This window comes from Lepidochelys kempii, chromosome 6 (assembly GCF_965140265.1).
Source record: "Lepidochelys kempii isolate rLepKem1 chromosome 6, rLepKem1.hap2, whole genome shotgun sequence".
NCBI classification, from domain to species: domain Eukaryota; kingdom Metazoa; phylum Chordata; order Testudines; family Cheloniidae; genus Lepidochelys; species Lepidochelys kempii.
The window spans coordinates 66,025,027-66,042,326 of record NC_133261.1 but is presented as its reverse complement, the minus strand read 5'-3'; the positions used below and the strand labels follow the sequence as shown (position 1 = coordinate 66,042,326).

Below are 17,300 nucleotides of genomic sequence, written 5' to 3'. Positions count from 1 at the left end.
TATTTGGCTTAAAGTGAAAGTTAAGGGGTGACTTGATTACAGTTTAAGTATCTACAGCGGGGGACAAATATTTAATAATTGGCTCTTCAATCTAGCAATAACATGACCCAATGGCTGAAAGTTGAAGCTAGATATATTCAGACTGGAAATAAGGCATTAATTTTTAACACAGAGTAATTAACCATTGGAACAATTTGCCAAGGGTTGTAGTGATGATTTTTAAATCAAGACTAGATGTTTTCCTAAAAAAAACTCTGCTCTAGGAATTATTGTGGGGAAGTTCTCTGGTGTGTGTCACACAGGATGCCAGAGTAGATGATCACAGTGGTCCCTTCTGGCCTTGGAACATATGAAGGTGTGTGGGGGGGGAAAGAGGTAGAAAGATTTGCAATCAACTCCTACCCCCCTTCCTCAACAAGTTAATCCACAGAAATGATAAACACAGATAAAAACAAGGCAAAGCTATTAAAAGATAAGATGGAGAGGAAAATAATCAGATCATTTCAGTCTATATTGGAATGCCTTGTATTAAGTACATCTTCAGTCTTCTCCTTTCCTTCCCAGCCAGAAATGTAACTTACAGGTAGGGCCCTTTATTTTCAGTTTTAATTTTATTTAATTTTTCCCTAGATTTTTTCATCTAGATATTTACCTAGTTTTATAACAAAAACAGATAAAAATCAGTGCAAAAAAATTACTACAATAAAAGCTCTTTTATCCAGCACTTCACAAACCAGCAAGATCTGTAAACTGGCATTTCTGAACTGCACTGAAAGTCCAGTTTATTGTGTGGTTGGTGCGGGGCCGGCAGGGGGCTGAGGCACGGGAAGGGGCTTGGGGCAGAGGTGTAGGAGGGACACTCACCTCCAGCAGCTCCCCATCACTTTGCCTCCGTACTGCCTCCCCAAGCGCTGACCCCATTCACCGGGAACCGCAGCCAATGGGAGCTGCGGGGGGCGACGCCTGCAGACAAAGGCAGCATGCCCACTTGCAGAGCCACCTGGCCACGCCTCCACCAGGAGCAGCAGGGACGGGGAGCCACTGGAGGTGAGTGTCCCACCCCATCCAGCACCCCAAGCCCCCTCACATGCGCCAACCCCCTGCCCCAAGCTCCCTCCCGGACCCAATGCCCCACAGCCCCTCTCACGCCCCCTTTTAGCGCCATCACCACCCTGCACTCCAAATCCCTCCCTCTGAGTTAACCGGTATTTTTAATTTACTAGCACCCCCCCTTTCCCCAGCATGTCAGTTAAAAAAGCTTTTACTGTAATAATTTTTCTGGGTAAATATCAGGGTTTATTTTGGTGGATGGAAAGATTGGGGGGGAGGGAGTATTCAGTAGATTAATTCTTTGAATTCCATTCATCAATGTGGTTTGCTGCAGAACTTAAAACAGTACAACGCCACCTCTGAGTTTAAGACAACGATAGATCTCTAATCCCCAAATAAAACTTTTCATTTGAATAAATCATTTACTGTTGTAGACTTAGAACTATTAGCTTGCAAATATTTACATTTAATAATTGAGGCACATTATTTGCAGGGCATACACTCAACTTCATCCTTTTCTCCTGTTTTAATTTTTTTTAAAAACCCTTGTGAATATTTCGTGTTCTGAAACATACTCTGATACAGATTTTCATTTTCTTCCCATTTTAGCGTCTCAAATCTTTGAACAATTATCTGCTAATAGCTTGAAATGTGTAAGTGGTGGGTGAGAGATTCATCACTACGTTCAGATGCGCACACACTTCAGAGATTGCATGCACGCCTGTTTGTTTATTGTGTGTATCTTTTAGACTAATACATAGCCTTACTTCAATAGGCAGCTGTGATACACACAGACTAATGTATTATTGTTTATATATATAAAAACAATATCTCATCATGCAATATATTTTACTGTTCTAATAAAACAAGTTAGTTTTTATATATTCAAATGACACAAAAGTAGGGTGAAAAAATCAGAAAAAACTGAAGAATACTTTCTGTAAAACCTGGGAATTTTTCGGTAAAAATCAGTTTAAACTGAAAACAAAAGGGCTTACTTACAGGTAAAGGATGGTTTAGTTGACTCATTTTAAATGTTAAATTATATTCAAAGTGTTCCTCATTGTATGTCTACGCTTCAGGTTCCACTGTTGACTGCTATGCATTTTCTCTTGGGGGCGGGGAGAAAAAAACCCCAATAATTGCAGCAAGTTAAAATATCAGGATGTCCTATCACACTTGTGCACATCCATTCTGTAAAGCCAAGAGCTACAATAAAACTTCCATAGCACATAGGTCTAGTTACCTTGGTGTGGTCTCTTAAAGGGTAATAAAAGTTTAGAACTCTCACCTTCTGTTGTTCACTCTGGCCAAAGCAAGCAGTAGGCGAAGGGAGAGGAGGAGGGAGGGAAGTTACTTTTGTTTGAGTTTCATCTACTCACATACCTGCATTTTTCAGTTACATGTTCCAACACATAGCAGGAGATACCACTATACTGAATTCTAAACCTAACATGTCTCTCACCTGAGAGCCACTTCTAGTTATAGCTGTCTCCAAAATATTTTTTAAAATTATATTAAAAAAATTCAAAAGTATCAACATGACCTAGAAGCACAAGTCCCACTGATAGTCCATGAGATCTGTGTTCCTAAATCACATAGTTGCTTTTGAAAATCTCACCAGAAGACAATGAAGAATCCAACAAGAGATCTAAAAGCTCAAGTTAGAGCAGTGGTTCTCAACCAGGGGTATACACACGTACCCCATGGGGTATGCAGAGGTGTTCCAGGAGGTACATCAACTCATCTAGATATTTGCCTCGTTTTACTGTTATGTTGGATCATATTAAAGAAGTTCTGTATTAAAATCACAAATAAGTTTGATTCCCCATAATTAGTAATACCCTGGAATTTAAACTAAGAGGTCTCTTTGTTGTACCAATAAAATAAAAACCAGCAGGATCTTATTAAAGGGAAAAAGGCAAAATACCACATTTATTGTGAATACAGAAAGAATCATAGTAAGCAGTTAGTTATAGCTATAACATTCCATTCAATCTCATATTTATTCACACATTCATTCATACAAACATACACACACACAGGTTCTGCAAGGTTGTTATCATAGTTACCAGCCTTAGAGTTGCTCATGCCAAGCCACTGGCCAGGTGGCCTGGACATGAGGAGGGAGCAGGGCCTTGTCAGATGCTCATCTGATGCTCCTGGAAGTTGGTTTGCAGAATCAGACCCCAAAGTTCTCACTTTTTAGAGTCTATTTTTATAGGAATTTCTTCCTATGCCAGTCTATGGGAATTGCTTCATCATGCTGTTGCTGAATCAATCAGCAGATAGCACATTCCTGACGGCTCCAAGATGTTATCTTGTTCTTTGGTTCTCCCATTCTTGAGGCTGTTGGGTGGATTCCAGTCTGCCCTCCGGGGCGGGGGGGGGGGGTCCTCTGGTTATTTCCACTTGACGCCTTCTTCAGCCGATGGACACTGGATTCTTAGGCTGGCACCTCCCTGATCATTCAGTTATTATCCACACCAAGCATCCATCCACATACATCCTCTATCTCTATTTTAATCACAATGGTTAATACAACAAAAGGGCGGGGAGTCTCTGGGTGCTGTTTCTGTTGTTAGAGTATTGCTTTGAGTCTCTCTCTGTGTGAATTGCTTTGAGAACAGACTCTGTCTTCGAATGTACTAACACAATTAGCAGCTTGCAAGTTTCACACATAGAGGGAGAGAAACAGTACCAAAAACCAAGAGACCTCTTAATTAGTAATACCCTGGAATTTAAACTCTGGGGAATCAAACTCATTTGTGATTTTAATACAGAACTTCTTTAATATGATCCAACATCTTGGTCTCTTATTTTTACTGTCTCTCTCCCTCTGTGTGAAACTTGCAAGCTGCTAATTGTGTTAGTACAGATTTAATAATTTTATTAAGATGATGTTGAAGTAAAAAGAAAATGGTACAGAGTTTAAGCATAGTTTCTGGTTATCAGGGAATAAGGTACAGATTATCAAAGGGTGCGAAATTCGGTTTAGGAACGGGTGGCGTAACGAATACATAATCTGTAATCTCCCCAATTGGGGGTAAAAGTTTAACATGTCAAAGTACACACATTGAGATATGGGGGTATGTTGTCCATATAATGGCTATGTTCGGGTGTGGAGTATAATGAGTGGATATCATGATGAGGATGGATTTACCCTCATTTGGTGGGATTTAATGTTCAGTGAGTTTATGGTTCCAGTTCATATGGTCCAATGGAAAAAGTCTCTCAGTCCCTTTCCCATAGTTGATGCACATTGTCGTACCAGCTCACACCTCCTGGTACGGTCGGTGGCCGGTGATGTGTTCGATGTAGATGTCCCTGGATCATCGGATGGTGTCCGAGACCATGAGGCGCTGCAAGAGCCGTGCGTAGCGTCGACCGATCCCACAGGTCCACAGCACAGGCTCGTTGCAGGGGTCCCAAGCGCCCAGGGCTCCGACGATCAGGGCATCCATCTGCACCTTGGGCTTCACAGAAGGTCAGGGTCCTGTTCTCAAAGGAGACCGTGACGTCGATGAGGATGATCTTTTTCTGGGCCTCGTCGGTGACTACCACGTCAGGTTGCAACTGGCTGTCAATACCGGAGGATGGCGCAGTTCATGGCGACCTCCCCAGGCGCAGTGCGATGGCTTTCACCAGGCAGTTCTGGATGGCATTGTGGCGCAGCTGCCGGGCTCTGGAGCGGGGCTTGCAGCTGCACAGGACATGGGGCAGGGTCTCGTTGGAATAGCCGCACTTCCTGCAACGCTTGTCTCGGTTCCCGTGACGGACGGCTCCGTTGAACTGGACGCAGTTGAGCCGGGCACGGTGGATGAACCGCCAGTTGGCGAAACGGGTGAAGCCGCCCCTGGCGAGGAAGTGGTTGCTGGCATCCCACTTGCTGGTCAGTTCGAAGGCTTTACCCTGGTCCGGTTTACGCTTCAGGGTTTCTATGTACAGCGATCCTGCAAGATCTCCCTGATGGTGTCCTCGGGTGTCTGCCGGACACGGAAACCCACTGGCGTGCCAAGGTGCTGGAATGCCTGCCCCTCTGCCAGGGGGATGATGGGCTCGCCCTGGATCTGTAACCCTGTCGTCTGTACAGAGTCCCTTTTGCTGCCGTCAATGTGGAGAGTTGCGCACTTCTCTGCACTGAAGTGGAGCCCCATCCAATCGACAGCTCGACTGGTGGCATCTAGCATACTTTGGAGGTTCTCTGGGTCGTCTGCGGTCAGGACCAGATCATCCATGTAAATCAGGACGCTCAGCCTCTCACTGTGGAGGTTGAAGCCATCTGTGCCATTGGAGATCGCTCGCAGCAACGGGTCCATGGCAAGGTTAAAGATGATGGGGCTGAGGGGACAGCCCTGCTTAACTCCGCTCCGGATTGGGATCTTGGCGGTCTCCCCTTCGACCGAGCGAGTGGTGGTGCTGCATCCCTTGTACACCTCTCGGATCACACGAAGGAAGTTCTCTGGCATCCCAAACTCCTGGAGCGCAGCAAAGATGTGGCGGTGGGGCATGGACCCAAAGGCATTAGCCAGGTCAAGCCATGCTACCGTTCACTGCCTCTGTGCCCTTCTGGCCATTTCGATGGTGGTTTGGAGGACAAAATTGTGTTCACGGCAGCCCTCACAGGACATGAAGCCTTTCTGGATGGAGCTGATGGCTCCCCCGCTCACCGACCACTCCGTGATCCTCTATGCCAGGCAGCTGGCATAGAGCTTGTACATCGTGGAGCAGAGGGAGATAGGCCTCCAGTTGCTGGGGCCATCCCGCTCACCCTTCTTCTACACCAGTACTGTCATGGCCTTCTTCCAGGAACTGGGAGTCCAGCAGAATCGCTTGCACTGGTTGAAGAGCGTGGGGAGGACCAGGCAGCCAGGATCTCGCTTTTACAGGAGGCTGTAGGGGATGCGGTCTCTCTCAGGAGCTGTGTGTTTTTTGTTTTTGAGAGTCTGGCCATCACTTCCTTGGGCATATAGTCAGTTTCCAGGGCACCTGCTTCGTCGACACGGGGCAGGGGGTGGAGGCACTCTGGGCACTGTGCATCATTCTGGGCTATGCAGTCAAATAGCTCCTTGAAGTAGCTGTAGAGACGCTCAGATGCGATCGTGCAGTAGGGTGAGGGCCAGTCTAGGATCTCCCTCATGGCCTTGGAGTGGTTTGCCCAGTAAAGCTTTTGGATCCTTGAAGCCGCTGCTGGATCATAGTGGAGGCTGGCATCCCTATTTCTGGCTCCCCTGGTGGTGGTGGTGTGGTTTGGAGCAGGCGTTCTCCTGGTTCGAACTTCTCCCATCTAAGACAGGGTGTCAAGGTTCCTTCCCCACTCTGAACTCTAGGGTACAGATGTGGGGACCTGCATGAAAACGTCCTAAGCTTACTTTTACCAGCTTAGGTTAAAACTTCCCCAAGGTACAAACTATATCACCCTTTGCCCTTGGACTTTTGCTGCCACCACCAAACGGTTAACCGGTTACTGGGAAAGAGTTGCTTGGAAACGTATTTTCCCCCAAAATCCTCCCAAACCTTGCACCCCACTTCCTGGGGAAGGTTTGGTAAAAATCCTCACCAATTTGCATAGGTGAACACAGACCCAAACCCTTGGATCTTAAGAACAATTAAAAAGCATTCAGTTTCTGAAAAGAAGAATTTTAAAAGAAGTAAAAAGAATCTCCTCTGTAAAATCAGGATGGTAAATACCTTACAGGGTAATTAGATTCAAAACAGAGAATCCCTCTAGGCAAAACCTTAAGTTACAAAAAGACACAAAGATAGGAATATCCATTCCTTTCAGCACAGCTTATTTCCTCATCCATTTAAAGAAATCATAATCTAACACATATCTAGCTAGATTACTTACTAAGTTTTAAGACTCCATTCCTGTTCTGTCCCCGGCAAAAGCATCACCCAGACAGACCGAGACCCTTTGTTTCTCCCCCCCCTCCAGCTTTGAAAGCATCTTGTCTCCTCATTGGTCATTTTGGTCAGCTGCCGGCGAGGTTATCCTAGCTTCTTAACCCTTTACAGGTGAAAGGGTTTTTCCTCTGGCCAGGAGGGATTTTAAAGGTGTTGACCCTTCCCTTTATATTTATGACACAGGGTCTGTTCTCAAAGCAATACTTTATAACAGAAACAGCACACACAGAGACTCCCGGCCCTTTTGTTGTATTTATCTCGCTTTGTAAACAATTGTGATTAAACATAGAGACAGGATGTATGTAGATGGATGGTTGGTGTGGATAAGAACTGAATGATCAGAGAGTGCCAGCCTAAGAATCCAGTGTCCATCAGCCGAAGAAGGCGTCAAGTGGAAACAACCAGAGGATCCCCGGAGGGCAGACTGGAATCGACCCAATAGCCTCAAGGATGGGAGAACCAAAGAACAAGACAACATCTGGCAGCACAGAGCCATCAGGAATGTGCCATCTGCTGATTGATTCAGCAACAGCATGATGAAGCAATTCCCATAGACAGGCATAGGAATAAATTCCTATAAAAATGGACTCTAGAAAGTGAGAACTTTGGGGTCTGATTCTGCAAAACAACTTCCAGGAGCATCAGATGAGCATCTGACAAGGTCCTGCTCCCTCCTCATGTCCAAGCCATCTGGCCAGTGGCTTGGCACGAGCAACTCTAAGGCTGGTAACTATGATAGCAACCTTGCAGAACCGTGTGAGTGTGAGAATAATTATGAAATTGAATGGAATGTTATAGCTATAACTGCTTACTATGATTCTTTCTGTATTCACAATGAATGTGGCATTTTGTCTTTTCCCCTTTAATAAGATCCTGCTGGTTTTTATTTTATTGGTGTAACATTAAAACAGGCTACGTAAAAAGCACTAGCAAAGTTAGCACAAACTAAAATTTCATACAGACAATGACTTGTTTATACTGCTCAACATACTATACACTGAAATTAAAGTACAATATTTCTATTCCAGTTATTTTATAATTATATGTAAAAATGAGAATGTAAGCACCAGGGAGAAGTAAAAAGCAGGCACGCATAGGCTGTGAATACATAAGGGATAAGAATCAGAGGAGCAGCCATGTTAGTCTATATCCACAAAAACAACGAGGAGTCCAGTGGCACCTTAAAGACTAACAGATTTATTTGGGCATAAGCTTTTGTGAGTAAAAAACCCACTTCTTCAGATGCATGGAGTGAAAGTTACAGATGTAGGCATAAATATAAACTGACACATGAAGAGAAGGGAGTTACCTTACAAGTGGAGAATCAGTGCTGACAGGGCCAATTCAGTCAGGGTGAATGTGGTCCACGAGTAGTCCACTCTGATTGAATTGGCCCTGTCAACACTGGCAACTCCCTTCTCTTTGTGTGTCAGTATATTTATGCCTGCAGCTGTAATTTTCTACTCCATGCATCTGAAGAAGTGGGCTTTTACCCACGAAAGCTTATGCCCAAAAAAATCTGTTAGTCTTTAAGGTGCCACTGGACTCCTCGTTGCTTTTATAAGGGATAAGAGTGTACATTTGCATAGAATGGAACCTATCGCTGAACGAGTAGTAGAAATTGTTACATAAAGTAACTGGGGAACATGAACTATGGAGGTACATTTTAGATGCAGGCCTGTGTCACAGAATTCAGCACTCAATTTCAAATTCCCTCAGCAAGTTTTCTGGAGGGGCAAAGAGTAAATCTAGAGGTACACATGAAGATACTTGAAATATATTTAAATAGCAAATATTAAAATGAAAGATTATGGGCTAATGATTTGGAAAATATCATTGAGATACAAACCGTTGCAATCTCCCTCCGAAATAGACATTGAAGGGTAAAATTTTCAAGAGCACTTAAGGCCCACCAAAAAGTCCACGGGACTTAAGTGCTCTTGAAGATTTGACCCAAAACTGCTGGACTATACTTCCAATCGCTTTAAAAAGATGAAGAAAAAATCCCCAATCACTTTAGAAAGCTTTTAATCATGCAGCACCAAAACATCTACACTCTTTCAAAACGGAGTAAGAGGAACAGACGTTTAACAGTGACTTGCAAAAGGAAAAAAAATTAGGCTTGTGCCTTTTTCTATTTCTGGAAGGTGGATAAAGGAGGCCCAAAGAGCACAAAACCAAAAAAACCAACCTTGCCTTCAAAATACAAGTCTTCTCTACCTTGAAAGATCCGATGGTGAACAGGGAACTATTGCAACGGATACATCATGAGACACAAAAGTGAAAGATGAGCTATGGAGAAGAGAAGAATTTTTAACTCTGGCTGTTTAAAAACTTATTTTTGTTACTACACATTTAACCCCAATGCCTTTGGAACATTCTGAAGCACACAAGACCCCCAAATCAGTCCTCAAGCAAAACCAAGGAACACAAAACTTGATGTGACTGAGATTAAGGCCACCAGGGTCTCCTTTATTCATCAAGAGCAATCACAAAGGAAGTAGCCCCTTCCCCTAATCTGTTAAAAAGCCTCTGCGGGTCACTTAAGAAGCTTGTGCAATTTTTAATAGGCTCTGCTGAAGTGAAACCAGCGCACAGCCCATGAGGTAATCTCCATTGTGGCCTTGTACTCATTACACAGGCATTAACTTTTGGCAATGCAGATCTTCTACAGTGTTGTTCCGGCAATATCGTGAAGCAGCAGTGCTAGAGTATCCCAAAAGCTCTTGCCTTCTCCTTTATCTCTTGCACTATGCACTTCTCACCCCCCTTCCCCACAAGAGAACAGCTGCTTTGAGGTGTATTATGTTGTATATCTTCTGTGAAAAGGTCTTGTATATGGCAGCTTGATCATAGAGGGTCTATACACTGGCAGATAGAACAGTGTGGAATTTATCCAATGTCAGAGCAATGCTTGGACATTTCTTTGTGTTCTCTGCTTTTAAAGAAAAATATCCCAATCTACTTTCACAGAAAGAATAGTATTTTGTCTACAAAAGAGTTACTCGTGAAGTGATGCAACACTGTGGAAAGACTGTTAAATTTTGAGTCAGTTTCTCTTCTTTGGAAAAAAAACAAATATACCCTGAAGCAGCACAGATTGCTAACTAGCCAGTTTAAGTATTTTTCATAGCACATCAATTTTCTTCTGCTTTTTACCTTTTGGATTACTGGACAGCCACATCTAACATGTGTATTTCTTTATACAGTTTTTCCATCTAAGCAAGCTTCAGGGTATTGGTGTGCTTGTCTAATCTGACATACAACAATCACTTTTCTTAAACAGGTATTTTGTTTAAGTGGGCTCCACGGTCTAATGGAAATTGACAGCTCTCTCACTATAATTACATTAGCACATGCTTTAATTTAATACCTATTTTTCAAAGACTTTTGAAGATGCAAGTCACCAATAAAAAAAATCAGAAACTATACTTTGAAAAAAAATCAAAGCTCAGATACTTCATTTATTTGCACATTTAAAATACTGCATAAAAACAGTAACAGCTTTCATGGCAAGCCAGCCTGAAACAGTTTAAAACCCTTCAGAGTCACATCACAAAGCACAAATTATCTTGTTGAAAGAGACATAAACCTTACTTAAGAGTAAGAACCTCACTGTGCAGCCCTGATACACAGGACCACAACATAAAGAAATTAAGGCTATGTCTACACTGTAGCTGGGAGGTAGAGTTCCTGACAGATAGACTCATTGGTTCAGCTCAAGCTAGCGCACTAAAAATTGCACTTGTGGCTGTTGCAGCGTTGGCAGTGGCTCAGGCTACTCACCCAAATCGAAGCCTGCCTGACCCCTTGGATCCAATCTCGAATGGCCTGCCCAAGGTACCATCAGTGCCACAACATCCACAAGGCTATTTTTAGCATGCTAGCTCCAACTGAGCTAGCGCAAGTCCATCCATCCATGATGGGAATCACACCTTCCAGCTGCAATGCAGCCATCCCCTACATCTATGTTACTAAGAGTATTGCAAAAGAAAAAATATTCTAGTTCAAATTTTCACCATCTATTTACCTTAGCCCCAAAATATGTGAGACACAAAAACCAAAACTAAATTTGGTTACTTTTGCTTCCTATCTATATTCAATTTCACTTCATCCTCCTAAAGTGGTTTAAATGCGGTTTTGTAAACTAAAAAACAAAAAAGAAAAAAGTGACGCAGTGAAAGCGTTTAGATGCTCAAATACATTAGGATTTTATAAAACTTAAGATGGGGAGCTAAAACTAGTTAGTCTACTTCCTTCATTAGGGATTACCTTAAAATGGTGCACTGCAAGTCCAACTGCCTCTTTAAAAAGTGGACTTTTTCTACCAAGCTTGCAGCCAATGTTAATGTAAACTAAGAGCTTCACAAGGAACTCAGACTGAAGTGGATGTCTTCTGATGTACAAGTGCTTCCAGAAGCAAATTTCATTTCACTGTGCCCTATCAGCTTTGTCTTGTGTACAAGGTTATTGTCAGAGAGGTGATGGCCAAGTAATACCACTACATTCCACTTATGCACACTTGCATTAGGGAAGAGGATTTACTGGTGGATGGGCTGGTTTCCAGGATAGAAATCCCCCTTGAGGAATTACTGAAGTGGCATGAGACACACTGATCCTTTCTGCAGTGAATAAGGTTCTCAGTGCTATACTTTGCTTCCAGAGCCTGGCCATCTTTCACACTTGTGAAGTGAAAGGTGCAGGCAATGGGGCGGACAAAGAGACAGGAGTCACTTCACATCTAACTTCTGAGACTATATGTTTTCAGAGAGCCCCTTAGTTAATACTGCTGCATTGCACAACAAATCCTATTGATTACAGCTAAACAGGCCAGGCTTCCACTGCCATCTGGCTGGCCCTCTTTGGGAGGGACTCTCACTTCCTAGACAATGCAGGGTATCAAGACACATGGTCTGGCATGGAGCAAAGAGGTAAAACTCAAAGCATGTTTAAAGTGTTACTGCCAACTGATTTTTGTTACTAGCAATGCTAGGTTAATTCTGAAACTACAGGACTATTTGTGTTCTGTGCAAATATCCTGTTTGAGGACTGCAGCACAAAGGCAGATGAACAACACTAACAGCTTCCTGTTTTTACTCATGCTTTTATTCAACCAACAGCGGCCAAGTTAGCAGGTTCCACTTCTCGGTGCACAGGCGAGTCTACTTCCTGTAGAAGTAAACTTCACAAAGCTGTTCCCTACTTAAGAATGATTCCACAACTGCTCCGCACACAAGTCTTCCACTGAAGTCAAAGGGAATTCTACTTGTGAAGCTGCTATAGAATCAGAACCAATGCTACAGGCCTTGCAAACAGACACAATGAAAAGCGAACAAAAACACATGGCATATTTAAGAGTTACTCACCCACCACAAGTTCTAGTATAGCGGCCAGTTACATTAGTATAAATCCAAAGTAATTCCATCTATATCCAGAATTACTTCAAGATCTGAATGTGAGAGAGACTAGAATTTAACTCTATATGTTTAAAAAGCGGAACTTGACATTTACAACCAACATTTATTCAGCCAGCCGTGACAACACCCATGAGTTTTTAAAAGGGATCTGCAATGTGTGAAAGATCTCCTAAATAACTTACCAGAAGCACCTTGACTGCATTTATTTGGCTAGATATGGGAAAATCTGTATAGAGCTTTTTCCTTGACTTTATTATGCTTATATTGTTCCCCCCGCCCATACTGAGATGTGTGCTTTTCTTTAAATATAGGCTTTTAAAAGAGTAACAAATAAGAATGTCAGTGCCCTGCTGTCACAGGCTGGCTGATAATTTAAGGGGAGTTGGACCCAACCTCACCTGTGAGTGGTCAATTACTTCCCCAGCTGAGACTGATCAGCTAGAAACATATTTAAAAGCCAGCAAGTAGGCCAGTCAGGAGAGAGCTGGAGGGGGTAGGACAGTTCCTGCAGTAGACTCTTGGGTAGTGGGAAAGAGCTACAGGAAACAAGTTGGCTCCTGTGGCAGGCCATTGCTCTCAGAAAAGTGGCCCATAGAGAAGATAGGCCCCTGCAGCAGACCCTGGGTTATGGGGAGGGGACGGCTGATGTGCTGTTCTAATTCTGTATTCTATAGAAACAAAGCTGAAGCCCTGAGAAAAAGACCTGAAGCAAATGGAGGCAGTGATGTCAGCCCTTTCTGGGTTGAGGGAACAGGCCAGAAGCCCACACCTGCCTTCTCACAAGAACCACAGAGGCCACAGTGATGGATGTAGTATAAATACAAAGAGATTTAAGGAGGAATGGTGCAACATGAACAACTACGAACACACACAGAACCCTGGGTTTGTTGTTGGAGGATCACACAGCTGAGAAAGAGGTTATTAATAGCATAGTATCTTACTTTTTGGAGAGCTGAAAAGATTCTCGGGGTTAGGAGAAACAGTTGAACGTTGGGACTGGATTGCTCATGGGAGACGGAGCCTTTCACTTCTAAATCACCATGCTGAATGCAAGACAAGCTCCTAGTGATCAAAAGAGTTACTATTATCTGCTGTTCAGTGGCCTACATGAAATAAGGCATCAGTCTTAGTCCCGTTCTGAGCCAGCATCACATGCCACAACTGACATTAGACATCATGTTTCAGAGTAACAGCCATGTTAGTCTGTATTCGCAAAAAGAAAAGGAGTACTTGTGGCACCTTAGAGACTAAGCTTATGCTCAAATAAATTAAACATCTGTGTCAGTCTCAGCAGAGAGACAAAGAACTGAATGGCTCATGGAGACTCTCCCTGGAAGTGATCCCTCAGGCCAGGGCTGAGTCACACTGATGAGCATGCAAGGGAGGTGGGGGTCATAGTGGAACTTTGTGCTACAACTGTTCTGTGGTCAGAAAACTTCTGGCTCAGTACCTTTCAACAACACTAAATTCACTTTAAAAAAAAATTGTATATAAAATATTTCGAGGATACGTTCATTTTGGCAGTGGCCTTTTAAATAAAAGTCTCAATTTCCTTGTCATAAACCAGGTTTTCTTCAGTTGGAAGTATTGTAACCCTTCTGCCCGTCAGAGTTGGCAGCAACAAGGGCCGGGTTCAATATCTAGGGGTTCCATTCCAATAACACAATGCAAACCGGCTCGAGCCCCCACCCAGTGACCTGGGACAAATATATACCACCCCCACTGGGCGCCTCCAAGAGGCAATACTTCCCCTCTCGCAAGCACATAGTCTGAGTGTAGCAAAAGCCTTTTAATAACAGAGAGAAACAATGTGGCATTATGTTGGGGAAACACCACCAACAGGATTCATAACACAACCCATGAGCAAAAAAAAAAACCCCACCCCAGGCAAATTGGGGCATGCCCTTTTCCCTTTGGTTCTTGAGTCCAGCAACCCCAAATCACCCAAAGTCCCAAAAGTCCAATGCCCCCAAAGTCTCTGTCCCTGGTCAGGGCAGTCCCAGAGTTCGAAAGTTTATCTGCAGAGCTTTACCTCCCAACCTGGGTGGAAATGGGACGGGGGTAAGAGGCACCTTACATGATCTGAAGCTGACTACCCCATAGCGGCGCTCCGCTCCGCCAGCCGCCCCACAAATTCCTTCGCTCCGCTCCGCCAGCCGCCCCACAAACTCCCTCGCTCCGCTGCGCTCCGCTCCGCCAGCCGCCCCACAAACTCCTTTGCTCAGCTCCACGGCCCACAAGCAGCTCCTGCCATCCACACACTGCTCCGCGTCGAACTGCTTCACCAGCCGTCCCACAAACTGCTCCACAATACATCTTCAGGCTCCCCCACTACTTAACACAACACTCAGTGATTTCAGCTCTTGGGTGAATTCAGCTTATAGTAGGGGAGCCCCAGTGCTGGTGCACTGTCAGCCCAAAGTGAGCTCAGCAGCCTATAACTAGACTTCTAATGAAATCAAAATTAGCTCTGATATTCCACAGTGGAGAGAGGAGGAAGTGCAATTAGCATGTAAGGCCCTCACCAAGGGGCCCATGCCACCAAGTATTACTACTTGTCCCTAGCCTCTCTCCGTTCACACAGTTTTGGAACCCATGACCCTTGCCTAGCGAGTGCTACTTAGTTGATGGTGAATCCCTCCATCATAACAAAAGGCCACGTACAGTTCCAAGCACAGTTCCCATAATCAGGGTAATAATTTATTCTTCCTGCCCCAATAACAGGGACACTGGGGATCCCACAGCAGCCAAAGTGACCATTTGGGCAGCTATGGTCTCATTCTAGGTGTGGTGGGTGTGCCTATGCAAATGAGATCGGCCCCTGAAGTTCTTTTCCACAACTTGCCACACCTCACCACCAGATGTCAGGGTGGAGCTCATCCTGACACTGCTTACAGTATTATATAATTACAGGTTTCAGAGTAGCAGCCGTGTTAGTCTGTATCCGCAAAATGAAAAGGCGGACTTGTGGCACCTTAGAGACTAACCAATTTATCTGAGCATAAGCTTTCATGAGCTATAGCTCACTTCATCAGATGCATTCAATGAAGTGAGCTGTAGCTCACAAAAGCTTTTGCTCAAATAAATTGGTTAGTCTCTAAGGTGCCACAAGTCCTCCTTTTCTTATTATATAATTGTAGCTCATTTTTAAAGTGGGTTCAGGTATACCTTCTTCCCCAAAAAACCCACTGCCAATTTTCTGGAGATTTAGAAATTGCATTTTCTAATTTTTTATTTTTTTTTTTAAAGTGTTGTTCTCTCCCTTACTGCTGTGTAGGAGGTCAATGCAACAGGAAAAAAACTGGCTTAACAGAGTGCTGACAATTGCACAGTTATTTTTTACTCAAACTTTCAGTTACAGTAATCTTTAACATGAATTGTAACAATATCAGGTTTAAAAAAAAATCGGAAGTGTGATTTTTAAGTTGCCAGTGTCCCTTCAATCTCCTATATAGCCATAAATTATGATGCCACAAAGAATTTTTACCTCTGCATAGATGTAAGCGGAAGAAACAGTGGGTGGGGAAAGAAAAAAAAGGCAAAAACCTGTTTGTAAATCTGCTTCTAAACTAGTCATCTGAAGGATCAGCCACCAACTGCTAACACAAAACCATATTTATGCTTGTATTACATGCCGCTTAACCTTCGAGAATCGAAGTTTAATATGCAAATCATCTTCTGCTTAGTGGTTTTGTCTCCTCTTGATGAGCACAGACACACTACAAGTCCCAGCTACAGATGCGGATTGAGGGGAGAAACCCTCCCTTTTCTGTACACTGCCTGGGCAATTCCTCAGTTTGCTGAGAATAACCATTACACTTCTGCTTTAGCACTGTAAAAAGGAAGCAAGTATTAAAGGTTTTATTACAAAAGAGGAGACAAGGTAATCATCCTCCCAGTTCTGACGCAGGATGTAAGCAGTAAGCTGGTGTCTGATGTCTTTAGCACAGCCTGAGAAAAGGGCTGAACAACTGAGAGTAAAGATGCCTTGGAACTGAACCAGAAAATTTGAGCTTAGTCTCACTGCATGAAAAATTAAAAAAAAAAAAAAGTTAAAAAAACCTCTTCCTAAGTGGTAATAAAGAACCTTTTCCTATTGTTCTTACTGAAACTCTCCTGAACAGACTGCATCTGTCAAAAAACAAAACAAAAAACACACAGGAATACTATGAAAAGACACTGCTGCCAAGAGACGCACTATTACACAATAGCATTTATGGGAACACACACACAAAGCCACCAGGAAGTACGAGTAGACAAGTCCTCTCAGTTTCTCCATTCTTTGCAATTCTAAACACGTCAGAAATGTAGGATGAAAATATTCTGCAACCTCCTACCCCATGCCACAACCAAATAAAAGCTACACTATAAATAAAAGCCATCCAATCACAATAATTAAGCCTCCCAAAAGAATAAACCCATTCAAAACCATGTATATTTGTTGAGACCTATTTAAAGGAACATGAACATTCAAAAATATTTTTTTTTAAAACCCAGGAGTCACTAGTAATGAGATATTATAACTGAATCATTTGTTTGTGTTATTTACTTTTCTCCATTTCTCTTATACTGGATCCTAAATACGGGTCAGTTTCACTTTTGTTGCAGCTTCTTTCCACCTACTGGTTCTTATATTACAAGCTTGTAATAGTTGTTACAAATTCTTTAGGGGATATTTATAACCAACTAAAAACTTATGACCTATTTGTTATAAACACCACCTAAAATGTTACGCCTAAACTCTGCCAGTGCTTTGTATGTTTGTATAGTGCCTAGCACGATGATGCCCTGGCCTCAAGGTACTACTGCAATACAGATAAATACAGTACTAGAGAAACCTATTGGGCCCCCACCCTAACTGAACTCAAATTTCACATAAGGAGGTGGAAGTTGTCAGATCTGTTTGACCAGCTAAATCATTTAAAT

General features: G+C 43.2%; 1 protein-coding gene across 4 annotated transcripts in view; it reads right to left on the bottom strand.

The window, feature by feature from the left end:
• Window positions 1-17,300, bottom strand: part of SUSD6 (sushi domain containing 6) — a 111,741-nt gene that overhangs the window by 92,383 nt on the left and 2,058 nt on the right. Inside the window, exons 2-3 of one of the 4 annotated variants that reach the window (XM_073348474.1) lie at window positions 13,316-13,436; window positions 9,149-9,249 (exon numbers count right to left, since the gene is read on the bottom strand). The exons of 1 other annotated variant lie outside the window; for it this stretch is intronic. The gene's annotated coding sequence lies outside the window, so the exon portion shown is untranslated. Of the gene's footprint in view, window positions 1-9,148; window positions 10,398-13,315; window positions 13,437-17,300 lie in introns of those variants that run through there. 2 more of the 4 variants (XM_073348473.1, XM_073348475.1) reach the window with 2 other exon arrangements.